The following is a 7,700-nucleotide window of genomic DNA, read 5'->3' on the forward strand; positions in this document are numbered from 1 at the left end:
CGCGGGGGCGCGCCCCGCGCCCGGCCCGGCCCGGCTCGGTTCGGACCTCACCTGGTTCCGAGAGCTGCTGGTTTGTCCCGCAGGGCAGAAATAACGCCATGATCAGGTCATTCTTCTCTCACATGAACCTCCATGTTCCAGCAACACAGACGCAGCTGCTGCGCATGCGCCGCTTCCGGCCCGGACCTTCACAGTAAAAGCCCCGAGGAGGAAGTCGCTTCTTTTCTGTCAAACTACTTTCTTATTTCAGTCAAGTTTCATCTTTAATCATCTTTAAATTATGTCATATATGTTATATATGTATTATGTATGTAGCATATATATATTTATAGGGATATTTATGTAGTTTATATAGTGTATATTTATATAGATGTATATAATATTTATGTAATATTTATCTTTTCTATATACTTATATGGATAATTATGTAGTAATAGGCATGTCATCATCAGTCAATTATGTAATATATGTTATATATTTATTATGTATGTATGTATTATTGTGTAATCTTAAACTGTAAGCCATGATCAGCAATATTAATATTATAAAAGGCTTAAAATATTTCAGTTGATTTGTAATGAATCCAGAATGTATGACATTTTTGTTTTTTTTAATTGCATTACAGAAAATAAAGAACTTTATCACAATATTCTAATTTCCTGAGACAGTCCTGTATATAGATTTATATAATATTTATGTAATATTTATATTTTCTATACTTATATGGATAATCATGTAATAATAGGCATGTTTACGTAGTATTTATATAGACTATATTTATATGGATATTGTGTAGAAATAATAATCAATAGCAATAATCTAAATTCATAGTTATAAAGGGGTAGGAACTAGGAAAAAGTGTAAACTTCTTCCTACTCCTATGTGCATATGAAGATGTTACTGTTTATTTTTATTTTTTACTTTTTTAAATACATGTTCGAAATGAATTAATTAATTAATTCATTCATTCATATTGTTATGATTATCACATCATTATTATTACTATAATCATGATTATGATTGTGATAATAATAATAATTGCTGTCATTATTATTAGTTTATACATGTTGGTTCTGATTATGATCATGATTGTGAATATTATCATTATTACTATTGTTGTTGTTTTCATTGCTATCATTATCAAACCATCATCACAACCACATTTTCCTTTTTTTTCTTTTCTCTTTTTTATTATTATTTTTTATTCTGAACAGCTATATTAGGATATTATTATATTATTATAGGCTATTATAGTATTACATATATTACTTTTTATTATATCGTCCTATATTATATCACTCTATATGATAATTATCTATTTATTATTTATTTTTCAAATTAATATTCTTAATTAATTTATTTACTTTCATTATATTATTTACACATACACACACGCACGCACGCACGCACGCACGCACGCACGCACGCACGCACGCACGCACGCACGCACGCACGCACACACACACACACACACACACACACACACACACACTTCTTGTATTTGAATAAAAAAAAAGTATAATCTTTAATGGTATTATTTTTATAAACTAACATTTGAAACAATGCAAACAATTCTCTTGCTGCCGTATTTTTAATAATTAAATTAAATTAAATGTATTTGTAGCGTCAAATCACAACAAAGGTCATGACGCTTTACAACAGAAAAAACTGAGATAAAAGTGATCAGATAAAACACATCGTAAAATAATGTATAAAAACATCTAAATAGTAAATACCTAAATTACTCCCGTCACCGTGCTGCCATCCAAGAATGTTTTCTAGCAAAAAGTTGCTGGTTCACAGTCACTTGGTTCTCATTTAGTTTCCTCCTGCTGCCAATAAAACGTTTAAACTTATTAGATTAAGACGGACATTATTACTGAGCTTCAAAAACAATATAATTATCTGGTTTTTAGAAGGAAAGTTTCAAGATTCTTTATTTGCCATTGTTCATATTTCATAACAACGAATTCCAGGAGCTTCATCGCAGCTGCTGGTCATAATATAAGAGCAAGGTAAGTGAAGAAAAATAAATAAATATATATAGATATAATATGGTTAATGTGTAATGGATTAGTATTTAATTCCCAGAAGAAAACCACTAAGTACTTTGTTCCCAAAGACAACCGCTACAGTGAGAATGATACACACACTGATGCTGATGCTCTTACACAAATAACGTTCCTAATGGATAAATAAAGTTATTTATTATTATTATTATTATTATTATTATTATTATTATTATTATTATTATTATTATTATTAGAATATCCTGGGGCCCACGATAGAGCCTTGAGGGACTCCACTAGTGAGTGGACTAAAGAAACTGCCAAATATTCCTCATGATAATCCAAAATAACGTCTTTATTGTACTGTAGTATATGCAGTTTCATGTGTCCTCAGATACTAAAGACACCCTGTGTAGAAATACCACTCTGACAACACACGGGGGGGTGAGATTACTACAGAGGGTGCCTTTAAATACAACAGACTGGAAATTAGAACCCACAGTGACAGTTTTTAATATGACCGTTGGAACCGAATGCTTTAAAATGCAGTCTTAAAAAAAACCTCTTTATCATATTAATTAATACTATTTTAATAAGAAAACAGTATTTTTCTCTGTCCTTGTAAAATGTGAAACATTTCTAGCTATTTGTCGTCATGAATTACTTCGTTCAGAATTTCTTAGAAACTTATTCTAGATAGAAGTGTATATATATATATATATATATATATATATATATATATATATATATATATTTATATATATATATATATATATATATATATAAATATATAAATAAAAGAAACCGCTTTATTTTGATGATGACATATACACACACACACACACACACACACACACACACACACACACACACACATATATAATAAACCGCCTTTATTTTGAAGGAGCAGCTCCTCTGTTTCCTGTGCGCCTGCGCAGCTTGTCGTCTCTGCAGCTGTCAGACTGTCAGACTGTCAGACTGTCAGACTCTCAGAGACGTGAGTGAATCCTGGAGTTTAAATACGACTCAGACGCTGCAGGACGTCGACCCCGGGGTCGCTCAGACTCCGGGGACGTCTACACTTTACTACAAAATAAAGTAAAATAAACTAACCTCAGCAGGGCGATGTCTGCGTCGCTCCCACACCTTCACTTCCGCAGCAGCAGAAACTTTCACTTTCCTCCAACAGAGAGAGGAACACGAGAACGTTTCCGCAGGAAAGAACTTCGCAGCACAGTCTCCTCTGTGGTTTAGACGATTGTTCGTTTCCTCTTTCCTCCAGATTGAGGTGACACCTTTAACTGATGCTCATATCCTGTTAGTAACATCAGATCTGCTGCTGCAGGATGTTAGAGTGGATGGAAAGATAATCTGATAGTTTATAACAAAGCTAGAACAGTTTATTATTCATCGTTGATGGAGGTTAACAAAAGTAACCCACGTTTTTTGTTCAGTGCTGTAGCCAGACTGACAAAGAGTCACTTACTGGTTCATACTGGTTCTACTGGACCTCAGGTAAGGGACTAGTGTCCATACTGGTTCTATCTAATCTCTACATTTCGACTTTTTTTCTCGACATTTCAACTTTTTTCTCAAAATTTCAACTTTTTTCTCAAAGTGCATAATGAAAAAAAAAGATCTTCCTCTCCTGCCTGGCCCTGACACTCTTCCGTACCCTTGGCCTGAGAGGTGCGTACAATCATGTTAATAATGGGTTCAAATCATAAAATAACTGCTTATCCAACGCTGGACCTGCAGGTCCGGTCCAGACCTGCAGATCTGGTCCAGACCAGGGGCCTCATTTAAAATGGAGTGTGTAGGATTCATAATAAAAGTGCACGTACAGCCAAAAGCCGAAAATGGCGGGCGCAAAAAGAAATCCGGATCAATAAAACCGCACACTTGCACGCAATGTTCCCTTTATAAATCACAGTCCAGCTGGAAGGTTGCGGAGCTAAATCCGCCTCATATCCCGCCCTCTATACGCCCACTTTTTACCTTAAAAGGGACATGCAAAGTAGTATTTGCATATGAATGAGCCTGCTGAGCATGTGCAGCACCACCTGCAGCCTGTTTGGCGTCAGGATGAATGAACATGTCGAGCCACCGTGCCACTAAATTTCACGGAGACTGAGATGGAGATGTTGTAGATGAGGTGGAGGGCAGGAAAACCACATTATTTGGTGGTCACAGTAAAAGTATAAATAGTATATAAATAGTATAAAATAAAGCGAGTGAAAATAAAACGCAGTGAGGCGCAAGGGCACAATTTCCACTGGGGACAGGGGGGACATGTCCCCCCACTTTTCAAACTCATGCTTTTGTCTCTCTCCACCCCCCTTTTTTTTTACAGTTTAAGAACTAACGGTAGGCTTAGTCTGTAATTACAAATCATCAAGACACTCTGTGCGAAGACGGGACGGTCCCGCTCCCCCTCCTCTCCTCAGTGCTGCTCAAGACTGATTTATGGTTCCGCGTTAAATCAACGCAGAGCCTATGGCGTAGGTTACGCGGCCCGCGCACCGTACAGGGCGCGTCGCCGCGTAACCTACGGCGTAGGCTCTGCGTCGATTTAACGCAGAACCATAATTTAGGCATAATTAGGTTTAACTAGTGACAGACGTGCATGGGACGATTGTGAAATACGGAATAAACTGTTTTTATATGAAGTTTAATTCCCAATTACGTAACAATTCCGTATTCCAAGGGACGGGTGGCGAGCCCACTCACCGCGGCTGCAGCTCCAGCAGCTGAGCCAGTACCAGCACCAGTACCAGTACCAGTACCAGTACCAGTACCAGTACCAGCACCAGAGTCCTGACTGACGCTGAGCTTCACACACAGAGGGACACGATCAGCGCTATTATATTATAAGTGTGATATATTTTGTAATATGTGATGACATTATTAAGAGTATGACATGAATCTGGCTTCATTTCACCACCTGCGTCGCCAGTTCCCCAGATCTTAAGTAAGTTCCTACGGGAGGGTCAGGGTTGGTGTAAAGATAAGCAGATTTTTTGGTTAGTTTTTTCTTTTTAGATCCCAACCTTTGCGTAGAAGGTGCTTGCGCATCTTTCAGGCCCTTTTTGTGCGCAAGCAAGTTTTATAAATGAGGCCCCAGATCTGCATAGCAGCGTCACATTAAAGGGCGCTGATGTAACAAGGTTCAATGAGGAGTCCAATTTGTATGAAAACCACAGACACAACTTAAGTTTGAAAATAATAATTTGTATTGCAAAGCTTCACACAATAAATACAACAACATTAAAGTAAATACACAACTCTCAAGTTCGGAGATTTTGGAAGTTTCTCTTCCTTAGAGTTCTTTTTTTAAAGTCCATTGAATCAAGGAACCAGAGTCAAGTTTGACCAGGTTTGATCCAGCAGTTGGAGGTTTAATTTAGTCCAAGTTGCTCTCCGTCAAGGATTGAAGAGATTCTTTGTCCAAATCCATGGACAGGTTTCAACTAAAAAAAAACTGACGGCTGATAGCTGAATATAAACATTTTAAAGAGCCATTAAAGTGTCGTTAAGGTCTCCGTCTGCCCAGCGTTGATCCCAGAGAGGAAGTGACCCCAGGCTGACCCGGATATAAACACTGATGTCCGGGTCGGTGAATTTGTTCACCTGCTCACTGTTCACGGGGCCAGCCTTGGGCTACACCAGTGGTTCCCAAACTGGGGGGCGCGGCGCTATTGCAGGGGGGTGCGGCGAGGTTGGAAGGTAGATTAATTAAAAAAAATAAAATAACATTTAAGAAATAGGGGGGATGTGTAACATGAACAAGCTCACCCCACTCACTGAAAAGGTGTGGGGATTTAAACTGACATTTTTGCAGAGCAATTGTTGAAATTTTGATCATTTGTTTAGCTGTTGCTGCTGGTTTTTCCCCCAGGGAGCTGGTTATTTTTGGAAAAAAATATGTTGAAAGTAATGCATACTGTATTGTACAGTAAAAAGGAAAAAAAGAAATGTGTTGCACATGAAGCAAGCACTCACATCACTGGAAACATGTGGGGATTAAAGGTGTCATTTCTGTAGAGCAAATGTTCAGATTTTGGCTCCTGTTTGTTGTTGTTTCAATCTCTGGGAGCTGGTCAGGTTTAAAATCTATTTTTTTTTTTTTTTTTAAAGATTTTTTTGGGCTTTAGTGGCCCTTTATTGAGTTGCAGACTGGAAAGGGGTAGAGAGAGAGAACGGGGAAGACACGCAGCAAAGGTGCGCGGGCTGGATTCGAACCCGCGACCGCTTCAGGAGGAGGACTGTAGCCTCAGTATATGAGCCGCCGCTTAACCCACTGCGCCACCGAGCTGCCCAGGTTGAAAATCTATTTTTACAGAGATGGACCGTTATTTCTCACATATGTCCAATATATGAAATAAATTGCAGTCGCATCTGAATGCAAAAGATGTGTGTGTGTGTTGGGGTCGGGGGGGGGGGGCTCGAAAATTCTGTTACGTACAAAAGGGGGGCCTGGCCAAAAAAGTTTGGGAACCCCTGACGTACACTGATGTTTCTCTGCTCGCTGCAAAAACAAGTTCTCTGGATCTGCCCCCCGCCCCCATACATGATCTCATCACTAGTTAACCCACCCCCCCTCGATTGATTCCCATCGGGATCAAAGATCTACAGTATTTTACGAGGGAAACCCGGCCAAGTGGGCGGACCCAGTTAGTTACCTGGAAACAAAACAAAAACACAACATTAACAACCGGTTTCAGTCCAAGTTCCTGGTTGGATCCAAGTGTAAGTGGGGGTTTGGATCTGCCCCCCCCCTGTTTCCCCCCCGATGCCTCCAGCGATGCATGAAAACCTGTTTTCAGGTGGAGGTGAAGACGATTCCAGACGATTCCAGACGAGCTGCTGCGACGCGTTCAAGTTCCACCGACGGCGTCGCAGTAATAATCATAAATCTGTTCTAAACTCCTGTTAATAAATAAATACATTGAACAGAAGAGTGATACATCATAAAAAGTGCTGAGCTTGCATCTACACCCCCCCCCCACACACACCTCTCTGACCTTTGACCTGAATACTCACACACTCGTGTGAACGCTGCAATCACCCATGTATTTACTGAAGATCAATCTGTGTAAACCAGAGGTTTCCCACTGGTTTAGTCCCAGTCCCACCATCATAACCAGCAACTTGGGGACCAACTGCTTTTTGGGGATGTTTGTTTTATGGGCCTATAGAGGCTATTTATTTGCATCAGTGTATATTTTTATTTGTACCTTTTGCTATAAAAAAAAAAAAAAAAACAGTCAATGAAATATATGGAAGCCAAGAGGGTTTATAATAGATTAGATTAGATTATCCTTTATTTCTCCCTCATTGTTCAGCAGCAGAAACTTAACACACACATGCAGAGGAGGGTAAAAAGTGAAAAAAAGTAAAAATATATAATTACGAAATATAGACGGTAGAAATGGAAGTGGAAATAAAATAAAAGTAGTGCGTAAAAAAAAAATATTACAAATTTCACTCTCATTTGAAATAATTTAGATGGGTAAATTATTCACAGAAATGAATAGTCTAAAGAATAAATATATATTTTTTCTTTAAATTATTATTGTTTTCCATTTACAATTTCACCGACCACCTGCAATACCGCCACGGGCCACCAGAGGGCCACGGGCCACCAGAGGGCCACGGGCCACCAGAGGGCCACGGGCCACCAGAGGGCCA

This window comes from Cololabis saira, chromosome 3, assembly GCF_033807715.1.
Source record: "Cololabis saira isolate AMF1-May2022 chromosome 3, fColSai1.1, whole genome shotgun sequence".
NCBI lineage: Eukaryota > Metazoa > Chordata > Actinopteri > Beloniformes > Belonidae > Cololabis > Cololabis saira.